At 43.7% G+C, this 19,855-nt stretch overlaps 1 protein-coding gene across 3 annotated transcripts in view; it reads right to left on the minus strand.

Annotated features, from left to right (window-relative positions):
• The window catches only part of EPS8 (EGFR pathway substrate 8, signaling adaptor), a 205,277-nt gene extending 188,451 nt beyond the window's left edge, over nucleotides 1–16,826 (minus strand). For 2 of the 3 annotated variants that reach the window (XM_062194885.1, XM_062194882.1), the window contains exon 1: nucleotides 2,584–2,717. The gene's annotated coding sequence lies outside the window, so the exon portion shown is untranslated. Of the gene's footprint in view, nucleotides 1–2,583; nucleotides 2,718–16,759 lie in introns of those variants that run through there. The other variant, XM_062194883.1, reaches the window with a different exon arrangement.
• Between the last annotated feature and the right edge of the window lie 3,029 nt (nucleotides 16,827–19,855).

Consider the following 19,855-nt stretch of genomic DNA (forward strand, 5'->3'; position numbering starts at 1 on the left):
AACAAGAAAAGTCTGATGACCATCACAACTAGGAGGACCCTGAGAGACATGATGATTAAATGTAACATGGTATCCCATTTGGTGGGTCCCACAACAGAAAAAAAGGATAGTGGGTGAAAAAATGGAAACATAAAGTGTGAACTGTAGTGAATAATAATGTGCTGATACTAATTCATTACCAATACAAATTTGTAATTCATTACAAATATATGTACAAATACTAAGGTAAGACATTAAGGGATGGGGGGACGAGTTTGGGAACAGAAGTCACTGTGCTATTTCTTCCGTTTTTCTATAAATCTAAAACTGTTCTTTAAAAATACAGTCTACTTTTTTAAAATCCCACTTAGGGAAGAATCCGGAAAACACTGAAAAAGGCTGTAGAGAAGCACTGAAGAGCCTCCCATTTTCTTGTATACATTCAACTTAAAAATGCTTGCCACTACTCCATTACAGAATTTTTCTTAATATTTCCAATCACTAACAGCTGCAACCAATTTCACGCAACTCCCAGTAGGGATATATTATAGCCAGAGTATTTTAACTAAATTTCCACATTTTCCCCTTACATACTTATGTAGATGTTTGAAAGTTTGTAACTTACCATCAACTTATACTGTTGTGTGTTGATCTGAATAATTAGAAAAGATGTATAATACAATCAGAAAAGCAATCTAAGTTTTATATTATTCAACTTTGTGCTAACATACTCATCCAATAAAGCCTCAAGAAAGCAGAGAGAATTTAGTATCCTGGATACTCTGTTTCTTTATACAAAGTTGGTTCCAGTGAACTCCTGCATAATTAAAACAGATAAATGAAGAAAAGAGAAAAATCAGAAGAGTAAAATGCAGCAGGAGAAGGATGCCTAGGATAATATAAAGAAAGGACCAGAATTTGCAAGGTACCCAATGAAAACAGACAGGAGCAAGCTTGGAAAAGACTGGTATATGGAAAGATGCATGGTTCAAAACTTGCACAGGCATCTACCAGAAATAATGTGTGTGTGTGTGTGTGTAATGTTCACCTCTGACCAAGAAACTAAGTGTTGAAAATTAAGACATTAGACTCCTGACAAAGAACAAAGGAAATATCACCCTAACCACGATTTCATTGGAAGTATTCCCCATGATTAATGAAAGGCTGAAAATACATAATGATGGTTAGTGACAGTGGGAAGTGAAAAAGTTACAAAGGGGATGCATCACACATTGTGCCCAGTGGTTATCTCAACACTAGAAGAAAAGCAACTTTTCTTTCCCTTGCTGCAGAGCGAGTGACTTGTGGAATTTTTGCAGTCTTAATCTGTGTGTTCTACACTTAAGGTGTTCTACAGGCATCTACCACATTTGTGAAACAGTCTGCACTCCCCCTGATGTGGCAAATCTATAAAGTGTTTTCATTCTCAGATTCTGTGGGCTCATGACCAAAACTCTTCGACATCAGCAATTCCCGAGCTGCAACACTGTGTCCAGAAAAATGACACCTTAATTTCAACAGACTACCACATGAGCTGCTTTATGGGCGCACGCTTTCCAAGACTCAAGGAGCTGTACAAGAATGGCTTCCTTCTTTCAACGGAAATAAATGAAAGCAGCATGCAACAGTTACTTTCGAGGCTGCTATAAATATAGCGCCTTTCTGGAATCCTATCTCCCTCTTCACACACAGCTGAAATCAAGTTTCATCGGAACTCATCCTACAACATCAGCCGTCTTACTCTTATCATCCGAGGCCAGAACAGAAACCTCAGAGGAAAAAACCCGTAACGACTCCGCTGAAACGCATTTTGTCAAGGATTCCTACTCCTGGTGCTCCACCGCCCTGGACGTCTGCGGACTCCAAACGCGAAAACCCCACGTCCCGGCTCCGGCGAGACCCCGCGCACCGCAAGGAGGGCACTTCAGGCGCAGCGCGCGCTGCCAGCGCACCGCCGCCGTGTGCGGGGGTCCGAGCCGGGAACACGGCGTCGGGCAGCCCGCGGGGACCCCCTCCCCAGGCGTGCGCGGACGACGCCGCGAGAAAGGCCGCGTCCCCAAAAGTAAAACGCTAGGTGGAGCGGAGCCAAGAAAGTCAACAACAGGCAGGGGCCGGCCGTTCACGAACAAGGGGCCACCTGAATTTGAGGCGGCAGACGATGGAGGGGCCGTGCCCTAAAGGGTCACTTTGGAAGACCCTCCCGACCACCACCGCCGCCCGTGGGAGGGGCACGGGGAGTCTAGGATAACAAGCCTGGATCCGAACTCGGCTGGGAGTCGCCCCGGGCACCGGCCGGGCGCAGGTGGATCTGCGCAGCCAGGTTCCCAGAGGGCAGTGAGGGACGCCGTGGGTCCTCTCCGCCCACCCACCCCGCGTGAGCACCGAGCGCGACGGGCCGGCCGGGTGGGCGCGGGTCGGCGTCGGCTCCGGCTCCGCTCCGCTCCGCGCGGCGCCCGCGCACACCTGGCTGCCAACACCAGTTGAAAGCACTCAAAAGTGAATGGAGGCGGACGCGGCGCCTGGCACCGCTCCGACCCCGGCACACAAAGGCGGATTTTTAAAACCCAGGGAGAGTCCAGGCAGCCGGACCCGAGGAGCTCTTACCTCGGAGCCGCGAGTGTTCCCGGAGGCGCCGTCAGCCCAGGCGAGGTGGGAGTCGGCCGGCAAGACAAACCCCACCCCGCCCGCCTGCCTGCCTGCCGCCCCGCGCACTGCACCGCCGCCTTCCGCGCCCAGCCGGAGAGAAGCGCTCTCCGCGGCGAGCACAGCGCCGGCCCCGTCGCTGCCGCTGGAGTCTGGAGCTGCAGCTCGCTCGCGGCCGCCGCCAGCCGCGCGCCGCGCATGCCCAGTGCCCGCGCCGGGGAGGGCGCGAGCGAGCGCGCGCCGGGCCGCCGGGAGCGGGCTGCGCGCGCCGGGTCTCGGCCGCTGCGGAGCCGCCGAAGTCTCGGTGCGCCCTGGCGCTACGGACTGGGGACCGGCGGCGGGCCGCGCGCCCAGTTCTGAAGGCCGCGATCGGAGGCAGGCCGAGGCTGCGAACCGCCGACTGAGCTCCACAAGTACCCGGGCAGTGCGAGAGGCGCAGGGAAACAGAAGAGAGCCCGTGGGGGAGGGTCGTCCCTGGGGGAGGGGTGACCCCCGCCAGAGCAAGGGGCGATGCCCCCCGGTGGAGGGAGCGCTCCGGTCCTCGCCGGGGACCCGCGCTGCTGGGTTGGGCTCCGACCTGTGTGCCCCCTTCGGGCGCTTTCCCCGTTTGTGGCTCCTCAACCTCTGTGGTAAATGGTGGCAGCCACGGAGTCCCCCGGCGAGGGGGTGGTCTCCACGGTGCAAGTCCTCGGCCCGAGCCGGCAAGCCCGGACCCGCCTCGCACGGCCGCCGCCTGGGATCCCATGTTTTCACCGGCTCTAGCCAAGGAGAGCTTGGTTTGTGAAGCGGAGGAGGCCTCCTTGACTGTGTGCCTCTCGGCCCTGAACCGACCCGCAGGCACCTTCGCCTCGTCCCGGAGCAGCCGAGGGGCCGACGGAAGCCGGTCTTCTCCAGGACGCATTTCAAACAGCTGGGTCGTTGTCGGGGTCGCCTCCCACCCCCACCCTAACTTTACAGTCAGTTGACACTTTAGAAGTCAGTGAAAGACTAAATTAAACTTCTTAAAGTGGGTGACCAACTTGCCATGTGAGGCAAAGAAACAAAAACAAAACGCAGGGAGGAGCGAGCGACGTATCAGACCCAGGTGGAAATCAAAGCCATTGGGCTAAAACTTGAAATGAGCATCTGATTAAGCCCAGTCTCCTACCTTACGTAGAATCCTCGCCCCTGAGCTTCCCAATGTTTCCACCAGTCCTCCATCCACGTGAACATGTCCAACGTCGGAAATCTCTTTTTTATCAATATTATGACTAACCGTGATTATTTGTTGACTACCCATGCCAGGAGCTAAGCAACTTAAACCCATTATTTCTTATCCTTAAAATAGATAGGCCTTATTATACCTGTTTGGCATTATTAGGAAAATGAAGCTCATGATTTTCCATCCTTCTACCAAAGCCAATGCTGACATCAGAGTTAAAATCCAGGTCTGCTTAACTCCAAAGCCTGTGAGATTTGATTTATGAATATAAGTATGAATAACTTACACAACTAGTGCTGTTGCTGCCCTTAGGAACCACACAGGATTAATCGCATTTCTTGTAGACATTGCAAGTCATGACACAGTTGAAACAAACTGTTAATTGATCACTAGACTTTCTAATTATTTCTCTTTAATTTTTTCCCTTTCACTCTTCCTCAAATAACACAGTAAGCCCTCCTAACCAGACTCCTTACCCTGCTTTAAATGTGCTTTTATTCTTCATTCTCTTTGTTAAATGGTACATTCAGAATACAATATTTCCATACAGTAGGGGAGACCTGAGTCATAAACTGACCAGCAGCCCCTTGAATACAAGAATACTCTTTCTTTTATGCATGGAGAGGGAAAAAAAAGGGGGACACCTAAAAGTAGGAAGTAGTGTGGAGGCCAAAGGAGGAAGAAGACCAAGGCTGGCAGGTTGTGGGTTAGGAGAGTGGTCTAATCCTAAACCTGTATTGTGTTTTTCTTTTAGCAAACATAGTAGTTAAAATCAAATAGAACACCCCATGTCTTTCACACATAGTCTATATTCTATACTTCTGTGACTTTGGACCTTTTTTTTTTTTTAATTTTATCCTTATTGTTTCTTTTTATTTATTTGAGGATATAATTTTAAATAAAGAAACATTCATGGGAGCTAGATTTGTGACACAGCAGCTTAAGCCACTGCCTACAACACCAGCAACCCATGAGTGGCAGCCAGTTCCAATCCCAGCTGCTCCACTTCCAATCTAGCACCCTCCAATCCAGCAGAAGATGGCCCAAGTACTTAGGTCCTTGATGCCTACATGGAAGACCCCAAATGAAGCTCTGGCTCCTAGCCTTTGCCTGACCTAGGCCTGGCTGTTGTGGCCATTTGAGGAGTGAACCAGTGGGTTGGAAGTTCTCTCTCAATCTCTCCTGTCAGATTTTATCTTTTAAATTCAGGGCTAGTTAAATAAGATCTGTTTTTTAAATTAACCCATTCTTGTATAAGTGCTCTCCACCACAAAAAAAAATGTGTATTTTTAGGAATTTGAAAGGTAGAGACAGAGACAGCTGCCATCTGCTGAATCACTCCCCAAGTATCTGCAACAGCCAGGGCTGGGCCAGGCAGAAGCCAGGAGCCAGGAACTTCATCAAGGTCACTCATTTGCTGGGGCCGGTGCCATGGCTCACTTGGTTAATCCTCCACCTGTGGCGCTGACATCCCATATGGGCACCGGGTTCTAGTCCCGGTTGCTCCTCTTCCAGTCCAGTTCTCTGCTGTGGCCCGGGAAGGCAATGGAGGATGGCCCAAGTGCTTGGGCGCCTGTACCCACGTGGGAGACCAGGAAGAAGTACCTGGCTCCTGGCTTCAGATCGGCATAGTCCAGCCGCAGCGGCCATTCAGGGGGGTGAGCCAACAGAAGGAAGACCTTTCTCTCTGTCTCTCTCCCTGTCTAACTCTATCTGTCAAATAAAAAAAAAAATTTTTTTTAAAAAAAAAAGGTCACTCATGTGATGGCAGAGACTCATGTACTTAAGCCATCACCTGCTGCCTCCCAGGGTGCACATTAGCAGGCAGTTAGAACTGGAAGCTTCAAGACTTGAATTTAGCACTGTAATATGGGATGCATGGGTCCCAAGAGACATCTCAACTGCTGTGCCAAGTTCTTGCCCCGCTACCACCTCTTTTAAACTTAAAGCCATTTTTAATAATCTGGTTTAGACTTTTGGTAAGAATCAATGCCATGCAGCTGTTTCTAGTGCCACCATATACAAAGTATCCCTTTTTGAAAATCTGATTTGTTGGGGCCGGCGCTGTGATGTAGAGGGTAAAGCTGATGCCTGTTAGTGCCAGCAACCCATATGGGAGCCGGTTCCAGTCCCAGCTGTTCCACCTCCTATCCAGCTCTCTGCTGTGGCCTGGGAAAGCAGTAGACACACGGGAGATGTGGAAGAAACTTCTGGCTCCTGGCTTCGGATCGGCGCAGCTCTGGCCATTTGTCAATTGGGGAGTGAACCATCAGATGGAAGACCTCTCTCTCTCTCTGCCTCTCCTTCTCTCTCTGTAACTCTTTCAAGTAAAATAAATAAATCTTTTTAAAAATCTGATTTGTTAATGTTGTTCTGTAGGGTGAAAATGATAAAGGACAAATTGAAGATGGACCTATGGAGGGAATGGGACGTTCAAACTGGTAAGTGAAGTAGCAGAACTTGAGGAATGGATAGAATCTGCTGGATGTGAAAACTAGATACAGGAATTGTGGACAGAGCATTATGACTGAGTTTTATCTAGGAGCAACAGCTAAAGATATCTGAACTACCCAAACATTGAGTATAATTTCCAAACAGCCCTTTCCATGCCCACTCCCGAAACTGACATATGAATATCATTTAGGATCTGCTGTGAATACCTCTGTAGACTCCCAGTCTTAAGGCCATATAATGCAAGACATATCTCCAGATAAAAGGATACTGTGGTTTAGTATATGATTGTTTTATGATCCAATCTACTTGGTAGATAAATAATTTCACTTTGGCCACCACCATTGTTATTATTTTACATTGTTGAAGGAATAAGCCAAATTGCTTGGATTATTATATTTGCTCTTACTTTAGGGATATTGGGCTTGCTTCTCATTTTGTAATTGATGTTTATATTTGGGTAAAGAAATTTAGTTTTGCTTTGCTTTTGAATGCGCAAATGCTTCAGTTTATTATATATCATATACCTAGATGTGTGAAAAGTTCAAAGCATGATAGGATGTGAAAAATCATTCACAAAGAGTTTTTCTAGTGTAACTTCTATTTTACATACATGCAATATTAGTCAAAAATAAATAAGTGAATATATAACATGAATGTATAGCACTTCTTACACATGGATTAAATCTTTTGCTTTTATAACTTTTTTGAAAATCAAGAATTCATTTTCCACAGGAAAGTATTACTTGAGCATGAAGCATCTAAAAAAATAAGGTGAATCTATTAAAAGAACATAATGCAGGGGCCAGCACTGTGGCATAGAAGATAAAGCTACAGCCTGCAGTGCCAGCATCCCATATGGGCGCCAGTTCAAGTCCCAGCTACTCCACTTCCGAATCAGCTCTCTGCTATAGCCTGGGAAAGCAGTAGAAGATGGCACAAGTCCTTGGGCCCCTGCACTTGCCTGGGAGACCCAGAAGAAGCTCCCGGCTCCTGGCTTCAGATCAGCTCAGCTCTAGCCATTGTGGCCATTTGGGGAGTGAACCAGCCGATGGAAGATCTCTCTCTCTCTCTCTCTCTCTCTCTCTCTGTGTGTGTGTGTGTGTGTGTGTCTACTTCTCTCTGTAACTGTAAATCTTTTTAAAAAATTACTGAAACAGGTGAGGTGTACATTAATATTTTATATGAGCCTTGAATCAGCTTTAAGGTGATGAAATTAAATTTTTATTTTATCTTTATTTGAGAGGCAGAGAGACAGAGAAAGAGAGAGTGAGAAGAGAGTTCCTATCTACTGGTTTACTCTCCAAATGCCGAAAACAGCCAAGGCTAGGACAGTACCAGAGCCAGAAGCCAGGAACCAGGAATTCAACCCTGGTCTCTCATATGAGCAGCAGGTACCCAATTACTTGATCCAGTATTTCTCCTTCCCAGAGTATGCATAAGCAGGAAGCTGGCATCAGGAGCTGAAGCCAGATGTGGAATCCAGATATTCTGATGTGGGGCTTGGGTGTGCCAACCACTAGGACAAATGCCCACCCCATGAAACTAATCTTGAAAATCCCACATTAGCTGATTGTCCCAAAGAAGTCAGAGCGGTCTCAGGTCCCTGGGCACCCAAGCTTTCAAGATAGATATATACAAATCCTCTTCAGAGAAAAATAACTTTAAGTTGGTGCCTCAGAATTTCCCACAAATTAACATAAACCAAATAGAAATTCATCATCAAAGATCCCAAGACATATAAGAAAATTAATCACCATGACTGTCAGCAGAATAAACAAACATAATTAGATTTATGAGGCCAAAAACTAATTAACTATGATCTAGCTATTTAAAGAAATAAAAAATAAAATCACAAAAAAGATCTAGGCATATATGAAAACAACTTATCAGAAATTTTGGGAAGTAAAAATAAAGTTGTTGAAATTTGAAACTCTATGGATGAGACAAAAATCCACTCAAAATGGATCAAGGACCTAAATCTACAACCCAATACCATCATATTATTAGAAAACATGGGGAAGACTTTATAAGAAAGTGGCATAGGCAAAGACTTCTTGGAAAAGACCCCAGAGGCACAAGCAATCAAAGCCAAAATTGACAAATGGGATTACATCAAGCTGAGAAGCTTCTGTACTGCAAAGGAAACACCCAGCAAAATGAAGAGGCAACCTACAGAATGGGAGAAAATATTTGAAAACTATGCAACTGATAAAGGTAAAACATACAGAATCAACAACAACAAAACAAACAATCCAGCTAAGAAATGGGCAAAGAGGGGCCCGCGCTGTGGTACAGTAGGTTAACACCCTGGCCTGAAGTGCCAGCATCCCACATGGGCGCCGCTTGGAGACCCAGCTGCTCCACTTCCGATCCAGCTCTCTGTTATGGCCTGGGAAAGCAGTAAGAAAATGGCCCAAGTCCTTGGGCCCCTGCACCCGCATGGGAGACCCAGAAGAAGTTCCTTGCTCCTGGCTTCAGATTGGTGCAGCTCTGGCCATTGCAGATGGAAGACCTCTCTCTCTCTCTCTCTCTCTCTCTCTCTCTCTCTCTCTCTCTGCTTCTCCTCTCTGTTTAACTCTGCCTTTCAAATAAATAAATAATTTTTTTAAAAATAAAAAGAAATGGGCAAAGGATTTGGACAGGCATTTTTTAAGAGAGGAAATTCAAATGACCAACAGACACTTAAGAAAAAGCTCAAGATCACTAGCCTCAGGGAAATGCAAATCAAAACCATAAGGAGGTTTTACCTCACTCCAGTTAGAATGGCTCTCATACAGAAATCAGTAGATGACAAATGCTGGCGAGGATGTGGGGGAAAAGGTACCCTGATTCACTGCTGGTGGGAATGTAAACTGGTGCAACCACTGTGGAAGACAGTATGGAGATACCTCAGAATTCTGAATACAGACCTACCATATGATCCAGCCATCCCACTACTGAGAATTTACCCAAACCAAAATAAATCATTATTTTTTTTTTATTTTTTTGTCAAGCAGAGTTATACAGTGAGAGAGAGAGAGAGTAATAGACAGTGAGAGACAGAGACAGAGAGAAAAGTCTTCCTTCCATTGGTTCACTCCCCTAATGGCCGCTACGGCTGGTGCTGTGCCGATCCGAAGCCAGGAGCCAGGTGCTTCCTCCTGGTCTCCCATGTGGGTGCAGGGACCCAAGCACTTGGGCCATCCTCCGCTGCCCTCCTGGGCCACAGCAGAGAGCTGGACTGGAAGAGGAGCAACTGGGACTAGTACCCAGTGCCCCAGCTGGGACTAGAACCCAGGGTGCTGGTGCCGCAGGCAGAGGATTAGCCAAGTGAGCCATGGCACCAGCCAGAAATCAGTATTTGAGGGGCCAGCACTGTGGTACAGTGGGCTAAAGCCCTGGCCTGCAGCACTGGCATCGCATATGGGCGCCAGTTCAACTTCCAGCTGCACCACTTCCAATCCAGCTCTCTGCTATGTCCTGGGAAAGCAGTAGAAGATGGCCCAAGTCCTGGGGTCCCTACACTAATGTGGGAGAACGGGAAGAAGCTCCTGGCTCCTGGATGAAAGATCTCTCTCTCTCTCTCTCTCTCTCTCACTCTACCTCTCTCTGTAACTCTTTCAAATAAATAAAATAAATCTTTAAAAAAAAGAAATCAGTATTTGAAAGAGTTATTTGTACATCCATGTTGATTACAGCACAATTCACAAAAAATAAGATACAGAATCAACCCAGATATCATCAACTATTGACTAGATAAAGAAATTATGATATATATATACACTATAGAGTACTACTCAGCTATAAAAAGAAAAAAATGAAATCCTGTCTTTTGCAACAAGATTGTCAAAATTGGAAACCATTATACTTTTGTGAAATAAGCCAATCCCAAAAAGACAATTATCATATCTTTTCCCTGATCCAATGCAACTAATAGAATACCTGAAATGTAATGTATTGGAGAAAATAAACATTTTGAGAATGGATGATTGTTTATAGCCCTTGTCTCTTCCACTGAGGAACGATTTTTTGTTTAGTTTTATTTTATTCTGTTTTGTTTTATTTCTCTTCACACTCCTTAGAGTAGGGTTAACTATATGATCACTAAGTATAGGGATAATAGATCATTGTAAAAATTAAGAATGGGAATCTGAGATGGGGGAGGGGAGGGCTGGAATGTGGGCAAGAAGGAGGGGAAGACTCACTATGTTCCTAAATCTGTATATATGAAATATATGGAACTTATATAACAAATAAAATTTTTAAAAAGACAATGGAGGCCGGCGCCGTGGCTCAACAGGCTAATCCTCCGCCTTGTGGCGCCGGCACACCAGGTTCTAGTCCCGGTCGGGGCACCGATCCTGTCCCGGTTGCCCCTCTTCCAGGCCAGCTCTCTGCTGTGGCCAGGGAGTGCAGTGGAGGATGGCTCAAGTGCTTGGGCTCTGCACCCCATGGGAGACCAGGATAAGCACCTGGCTCCTGCCATCGGATCAGCGCGGTGCGCCGGCCGCAGCGCGCCAGCCGTGGTGGCCATTGGAGGGTGAACCAATGGCAAAAGGAAGACCTTTCTCTATGTCTCTCTCTCACTGTCCACTCTGCCTGTCAAAAAAAAAAAAAAAGACAATGGAAATTTTTTTTTAATTTTAAAAAGAATGGATTAAACACAGCAAAAGAATGATACAAGGTAGATATGAAGAAATTATCCAGAATGCAACAACATACAGGGGAAAAAAGAATTGGAAAATAACAGATGAATTAAAGATGGAAGATAGAACATCTAGATACAACATATATTTAATCAGAATTCCAAATTGAAAGACTTCCTAGAATGGAGTAGAGACAAGAGGTAAGAAGACAAGAGCTGGTGGGGCCAGCGCTGTGGTGTAGTGGGTAAAGCTGCCGCCTGCAGTGCTGGCATCCCACATGGGAGCCAATTTGAGGCCCAGCTGCTCTACTTCCTATCCAGCTCTCTGCTATGTGCTGGGAAAGCAGTAGAAGATGGTCCCTGTGCTTGGGCCCTTGCACCCACGTGGGAGACCTGGAAGAAGCTCTTGGCTTTAGATTGGAGCAGCCCTGGCCCTTGTGGCCAACTGGGGAGTGAATGGAAGACCTCTCTCTCTCTCTGCCTCTCCTTCTCTCTCTGTATAACTCTGACTTTCAAATAAATAAATCTTAAAAAAAAAAAAAGAACTGGTAATGTTCTCAGATTAATAGTAGAGATGAATCCTCAGAAAGGAAATACTGGAACATACATGTATCAGGCAGGATACCTGAAAACAAAACTAGATAGAGGAAGTATAACATATGCATGTGTAAATTAAGATACTAGAGAAGAAACAGCAAATCAATATGCATTACAGTGACACCTCCAGACACCAGAGGAAAAGAAATCTTAAAAAGATCAGGGGAGGTGGAAAATTATCTATGAGAAAAAACATGCAAGCTGAAAATTTTTCATCAGCAATAATGGGATTTAGAAGACAGAAATAAAATCTTCCAAACGCTGAGTAAAAATGGCTGTCAATATAGTTTTGTGCCCAGAAAAATTATTTTCCAGAACAAAAATGAAATTAAGGCATTTTTAGATAAACAAATACTGTCCTTTTTCCTACCTTCACTAGATGAGCTTCAGTTGAAAAAAGAGACTCGGATGGGAATGTTGGGATACAAGCAGAAATGGTGAACAAATAAATTGATAAACACCTGGATTAATTGGAAGAAAACTTGTCCACACAAAATAATAAAAATATTAATAATATTGTAGAATGTGTGTCACATTAGAAAGCACAATTAAAGGGCCAGCATCATGCTGCAATGGGTTAAGTTACTGCTTGCGACGCTGGTATCACATGTTGGAGAGCTTGTTCAAGTCCAGGCTGCTTTGCTTCCAATTCACCTCTCTACTAATGGCCTCAGAAAGCAAAAAAAATGTAGCTGAAGTGCATGGACCCCAGACACCCACATGAGAGAACAGGTGGAGCTCCTGTCTTGGCTTTGGCCTTGACAACTAGGGACATTGTGGCCATCTGGAGAGTGAATCAGTGGATGGAAGATCTTTCTTTGTCTCTCCCTCTCTATCACTTTGCCTTTCAAATAAATAAATATTTTTTAAAAAGGAAACACAATTAAAATACTAAACAAAATATATAAATCAAGAAGTAGATGATCAGAGGTTCTTGTAGAGCTTTGAGGAGGTTGCAATACTAATTTCATAGAGAAATCTACAGCACATTAACATTGTCCATCATTACCTTACTGTATAATAGAACTCCATGTGGATTTTTTCACTGTAAAGAAATATTAAATGTTTGAAAGGATCACTATATTTACCTTGATTGGATATTACAGAATGTATACATGTAATGAAATATAATCAATTTTTAAAATGTCAAGATTTTTAAAGAAAAAATTAATTTAAAATAAGTTATTAATTTTATATGCCCTTAAGTAAAATAGTCACAGTAAGATTTTTTTTAAATAGTTATGTATTTATCTGAGAGGCAGAGTTACAGACAGGGAGAGGAAGAGACAGAGACAGAGAGAGAGAGAGAGAGATCTTCCAACTGCTGGCTCACTCCCCTAATGGCCCCATTGGCCAGAGCTGGGCCAATCCCAAGCCAGGAGCCAGGAGCTTCCTCTGGGTCTTCCATGTGGGTGCAGGGGTCCAAGCACTTGGGCCATCTTCCACTGCTTTCCCAGGACATAGCAGAGAGCTGGATCAGAAAAGGAGCAGGGACACAAACCTGCGCCCATCTGGATGCAGGTTCCACAGGCGGAGGCTTAACCTACTATGCCACAGAGCTGGTCCCTAACCATGCGATTTTAAAAGAAACTGTTACATACAACATATAGATTCTCTGTATATATTAACTCATGTAACACACACAAACAGGAGCCATAAGTCATGCAGCTATTAGATGATGATGTTAGGATTTGAAACTCAGGCAGTCTGGCTCCAGGGACATGTTTTTGATCATTATACTCTACATTATCTTCAAGACTCTAAAAGAATAGAAATAGGGGCCAGTGCTGTGGTGTTGTAGGTAAAGCTCTGCCTGCAGTACTGACATCCCACGTGGGCGCTGGTTCCCGGCTGCACCTCTTCTCATCCAGCTCTAAGCTGATGGTCTAGGAGGGCAGTGGGGGATGGTCCAAGTGCTTGGGCCCCTACGCCCATGTGGCAGACCTGGAGGAGGCTCCTGGCTCCTGGCTTCAGATCAACCCAGCTCTACGACCATTTGGGGAATGAACCAGCAAATGGAAGATCTCTCTTTTTGTCTCTCCCTCTCTCTGTCTGTAACTGCATCTCAAGCAAATAAATAAATCTTAAAGAAAAAAATAGAAACAGGGTGTAGAAATTCCAAACCAGCAGAGAGAGGGAGAGGTAACAAACAATTATAGCCCATCTTCTTTACCTCCTGGAAAAAAAAAAGGCAAGAAAAAGAAGAAGTGTAGGAAAAGGAAGATGAGTAAAAGCCATAAAGACTGGGGGCAGGGGTTGGTGCTGTGGCATAGTGGCTAAAGCCGCTGACTGTGATGTCTGCATCCCATATGAGTGCTGCTTGGAGTTCCAGTTGCTCCACTTCCAATCCAGCTCCCTGGTAATGTGCCTGGGACCGTAGTGGAGATGGCCCAAGCGGTTGGGCCTCTGCTCACATGGGAGACCCAGAACAAGCTCCTGGCTCCTAGCTTCAGACCTGCCCAGCTCTGGCCACTGCGCCACTTGGGGAGTGAACCATCAGGTAGAAGATCTGATCTCTCTCTGTCTCTCACCCTCTTTCTGTAATTCTGCCTTTTAAATAGATAAATAAATAAATAAAAAAGACTGGGGGCAGGCATTCAGCCTAGTGGTAAAGACACCACTTGAGGGGAGGGTGTTGTGGTGCGTGCAGCTGCTTAAGCCCCAGGTTAGGACACTGGCATCCCCTATCTGAGTGCTGGTCTCAGTCCCTGTACTTGGCTTCTGATTCAGCTCCCTGATAATGCACCTGTGAAGAAGCAGCAGATGCTGCAAGTGCTTGGGTCCCTGGCACCCAAGAAAAAGATAGAGATGAAGTTCCCTTCTCCTGGGCTAGGCCTGGCTTGAAGGGCATTTGGGGAGTAGATGGTAGATCTCTCTCTCTCTCTCTCTCTCTCTCTCTCTCTGTCTGTCTCTGTCTCTGTCTCTTCTGTTACTCTGCCTTTTCAATAAGTAAATAAACCTAAACAAAAAAAAGACACTGCTTGGAATGCCCACGTTTCCTGTTGGAGTGTCTGTATTAGAGTTCTGGCTGTGCCTCAGATTCCAGCTTCCTGATGATAATCATTTTGTGAGGCAGTAGGTGATGGCTCAAGTACTTGGGTCTCTGCCACCCTCATAGAAGACCTGTACTGAATTGCTGGACACTGGCTTCCATCTTGTCCAGGCAGGTATGTAGGGAATGAACCAGTGGATGGATGGGGCTCTCCTTGCTCTGATTCTTGCTCTGCCTCTCAATTAATATTTTTTAAAAAGGAAAAGAAAGTAAAGACAGTAGGAGAAAATACTGAAATATGTAAAAAAACACAGTGTACACTTTCCAAGCTTAAAGACAACAGTTTTAAAAATATAAAGTGAAAATATTTTTCAAAGTACAAATTATTTAAAAATATAGCTATATATTGTTTACAAACAATGCACAAAATATTAGATACATCAGCTTTATAATAATGAAAAGAAGGTTGGAACTGCTATATTGACAAAATTCAATGGCATTTAGTATAAACTTTATTGTAAATAGAAATGATAATGTTATTGGAAGATAATAACATTGTAAAAGAAATTGATAAATCTACCATCATGGTAAAGCTAATACAATGCATCCTGTTGAAAAATTTTTTAAAAAAGCTAATACAATGCAGATTCAACTCCTGGTAAGTTACTGACCTCTGTGTCTCTTTCTGTGCTTGTCTCATCTCTGCACTGATTTGTGTGTGTGTGTGTGTGTAAGCCTATGGCACACAGGAATTAGAGACACATTTCAAGATTTTGCATCATTTAGATGAATGGTCGGCCAGCTTTCCCTGGGAAGGGTGATAGTAAACACATTAACATTTCTGGTCAGTGTTTTCTGTGGCAGGTACTGAACTCTATCATGGTGTAGCTCAAAAGCAGCCACTGATGATGCATAAACAAACGGACATGGCTGTGCTCCAGCTAAACTTTTATTTGCACACATTGAATTTGAATTTTATATCATTGCTGTAAACCTCAAGATATTTTGTGCTTCTGACTCATTTAAAGTGCCAATCGTGCTCAGCTTGCCAGCCATGGTGGAACCGGTGGCAAGCTGGTTTGCCCACAGGCAGTGGTTTGCTGACCTCTGATGAAGACACATCTCTGTTTACAAGGTGATAGAGCACCACACCAATAGCAGATAGATATTTTAAAGATTAAAGTTTGAAATCAACCTAAATTTGAAATAAAATTACATTTTTATTTCTAGTGATCAATTTAAACAATTGTAATTTTCAGATTTCCAATTAACTCATGAATCAAAGAAATCATAATGAAAATTTTAAAATAATTGAATTGCAAGACAGAAAAGTAAATTTTACTATATTCAGATAATGAAATATTCTATAGCAGTAAGTATGAGGAAACTACTGCTATGACCAACAGCCTAGATTATTCTTAGAAAGTTGAGTGAAAAAAAGTCACAGAAGATTGTGTGAAATAAAATACCTGTTTACAAAGCTCAGAAACAAGCAAAACAAAACAGTCTGTGGTGAGGTAGACATTGTGGCACAGTGGGTTAAGCCACTGCTTGTGACACTGGCATCCCATATCAGACTGGTGGTTCATGGTCCAGCTGTTTTCTAATGTACCTCAGAAGGCAGCAGAAGATGGTCCAAATACTTGGGCCCAGGCCACCTGTGTGCGAAACCAGGATGACTCACCCCTGGCTGTTATGGCCATTTGGAGAGTGAACCAGTGGAAGAAAGATCTCTCTCTTTCTCTCTCTCTGTCTTTCTCACTTTCTGTCTCTCCCTCTCTGTCTCTGCTATTCTATCTTTAAAAAAAAGTTGGTAGAAAGAATTAAAAGTTTATTGTTGTGCACAAAAACTTGAAATCCATGCATAATTTTTTCATCATATGTGTTTTTCCACAAACTTTTTGAAGACCACGCATATATTTTGGAGCATACACATTTGCTAAAAATTAGTTTATAAACAAAGGAATGTTTATCATAAAATTGGAATACTGAGTGTTTGGGAGGAACTACAGGATGGACTGGGGAGGCTAAGATAGATGAACTGCCATAGCATTGTACAGCGGATCATATACATTCACCTTAACTAAAGTCCTTGTTGCTGCAGGAGGGAAAGACTGTGGAACTGCACACAGTAAGAAGAACCTTAACTGAGGGAGACAGCTATAGAGAGGGCACAGATAAGAGGGAGGAGAAGAGGGACAAAAGTGGGGCAAGGAAATGGTTGTTCTAATTTGTGGTCAAAGTGATGCAGTCACATCCTCCTACTTACCTGGACTCAGTTTCTCAGAATTCCTCATTGTACCTTATTCTTGGCTTTTGAATAAGTGATGAGCTCTGAAGATAAACCATTCCTTTCTTCCTTTTCTAAAAAAAAGATTGATTCATTTATTTATTTATTTGATAGGCAGAGTTACACAGACAAAGAAGGAGGGGCAGAGAGAGAGAGGTCTTCCATCTGCTGGTTCACTCCCTGGTTGTCTGCAATGGCCAGAGCTCCGCCGAACCGAAGCCAGGTGCAGGGGCCCAAGGACTTGGGCCATCTTCTGCTGCTTTCCCAAGCCATAGCAGAGAGCTGGATGAGAAGTGCAGCAGCCAGGACTTGAACTGGCGCCCATATGGGATGCCGGTACTGCAGGCAATGGCTTTACTCGCTACACCACAGCGCCAGCCCCAAGCATTCCCTTCTGAACAGTCACAGGTAGTCTGTTGCTAATTTTAAGTGAGAAAGTTTAGTAGTTTATCCCCTCCAGAACTTTGAATACTCCTATATAATCCAGGGAAATTTAATTTTCTCATCTGAATGTTACTGATTCACTTACTAATAATGCCTAAATGCTCTTTAAAATGCAAAAGATACATAACATTTTTATCTTTGGGAGATTATGGTGCCGCCTATTCCACAGAACTGGAAATTTGTCTCTTGAAAACAGTACCTATCTCACTATGATTTTTTTCTCGCTCAAATCTAGCCTTTCTTTTTTTCCTGTGTGTGTCTAAGCAAGAAAGTCCAAGGGAATCAAAAGGGAAGTAATAACATAGCAATAGGAAAAAGGAAAACTTCAGAAGATCATCTAGTTTAAGTGTATGGAGTGTGATAAAGACATAAAATACAACTCTATGTCTAGTGAAAAGAATGGGACAGTGATATTAACCACTAATTTGAATGGACTGAAGATAAATGGTTATTAAATGGGAGGAAAGTCACATTATGATAGTACATACATGTAGTAAGAATTAACTTATTGGGAAAAGAAGGAGAGAAATGTAAGCCATCATTTTAACAGTATTTTTATGGCAGAGAAGGTGAAGTGTAACTAGGAGTTACTTTCACTATTTTAGATAAGATATTTCAATAATGTTTGGATTTTTTTATCTATGCACCTGTATTATTTTGCAGCATAAAAATTTAACATGGTGTTTTACTATCCATTGTGAATGTTGTATGTGTCTGAAATTCTTTCTTCCTGATAGAACTCAGGCAGATTTTCAAAAAGCTCTGTCCCTGATGTCTAAAATTGTATTTTTGCGTCTTTAGGTTTGCTGAGCTAAATAAGTATGACATTACCTTAGGCTCTTTAGCAATTCCCTCTGGGCACACTCATTGGCATGGCTAACACACATTGTGCTTCCTTAGGTGGCACCCAAACTTTCTTCATCACTGACAGCAGAATTAAGGGGGGTAGGGAATAAAGCAAACACAACTCCTATTACAGATCGAAAAGATTTATAAATGCTTATTCGCATCTATGAATAGTTATCTTGCTCAGATATCCCTAGTAATCAAGGTAACTCCAACCATCTCAATGACAATTTCCCTGACCACAGCGCAGAAATCCAAATTTTAGCAAGGCAAGAGCAAGAATCCCGAAGGTTCTCAGTATAATTTCATCTTAAAGGAGTCAGAAACACACATACCTACCCACCCACACTCACACACATACAAACACGAAATATCTAAAGCGAACTACAAACACCTGTTGACTTTCCAACTACATCCCTTTGAGGAACACTTGGATAAAATGCAAAGCTTTCAAAGTGTCTTCCACATTTTTCTTTTCTTTCTTTTTTTTTTTTTAAGATTTATTTATTTGAAAGTCAGAATTACAGAGAGAGGGGAGACAGAGAGAGAGATCCTCCATTTGCTGGGTAACTCCCCAGATGGTTGAAACTGCTGGGGCTGTTCCAAGCTGAGGTCAGGACCCAGGAACTTCATACAGGTCTTCCCCATGGGTAGCAGAGACCCAAACACTTGGCCATCTTCCACTGCTTTTTCCAAGCCATTAGCAGGGGGCTGGATGGGAAATAGAGCAGCCAGGATAGGAACCAGCACTCATATGGAATGCCAGTGCTATAGGTGGCAGTTTTACCTGCTATGCCATAAGACAGCACCCACATTTTCTTATCTAATGAGGTATATTGCAACTTATTAACCACACATTATATAGGATTGTGCTATACAGGTACACCACCCCTTTTCCAAAACCCTGGAGGTCAGATGTTTTTGATTTTGTAAAGGTGATGTGGTGCTTCTACCCTATATTCATCACAACCCCAGCAGGCTCTGTAATGACATTATTTCTGCACATAAATTAGAACAAATTCATAAGTAGTCTCCCAACAGTCAGAGAAGATCTGCTGCCAAGTAAGTGCAAGTCAGGTTAGGATCTGTCACCAAATTGAGTCTGAAAACAAAAATCTAACTTTTAAAAATAAGTATTTTTTAAAAAGATTCATTTCTTTTTAAGGCTGACTGAGAGAGAGAGAGAGAGAGAGAGAGAGAGAGAGAGAGAGAAGGTTATCTTTCATCCCTTTGTTCATTCTCCAAATGGCTCCAACAGCTGGGGCTGGGCCAGGCTGAAGCCAGGAGTCTGGAACTCCATGTGAGTCTCCCACATGGATGACAGGGACCCCAGTACTGGGCCATCTTCCGCTGCCCTCCCACATGCATTAGTAGGGAGCTGGAATGAAATCAGGGCAGCTGGTATGGGATGCTGGTGTTGTGTGCAGTAACTTTACCTGCTGCACCACAATGCCAACCCCCAAAGATGTGACTTTTGATTTGACATTGTAGATTAGGCCTTGTGCACTTGCATAGTGGAGCCTATGGAATTAATTAAGGGGTTTGTTTTTGGAGGACCCGGTGCCTATCATTCTGAGTGTTTAATGTCTACTTCTTTAAAGTCTTTCTGCCTGCTCTGTGTGGTCTGGTATTTTTCCATCCATTTTATTGTTGTGACTCTCTCTACCACCTGTCCTGGACTGATAATTTATTGCTTTCATCTGCTGTGACTTTAAAAACTGTATGAAATTATAATAAAGTCATATATTAAATTAAAATGTTTTATCTTATGACTGCAAAAGTTAT

The sequence above is a fragment of the Lepus europaeus genome, chromosome 6 (genome assembly GCF_033115175.1).
Source record: "Lepus europaeus isolate LE1 chromosome 6, mLepTim1.pri, whole genome shotgun sequence".
In the NCBI taxonomy this organism is placed as follows: Eukaryota; Metazoa; Chordata; class Mammalia; order Lagomorpha; family Leporidae; genus Lepus; species Lepus europaeus.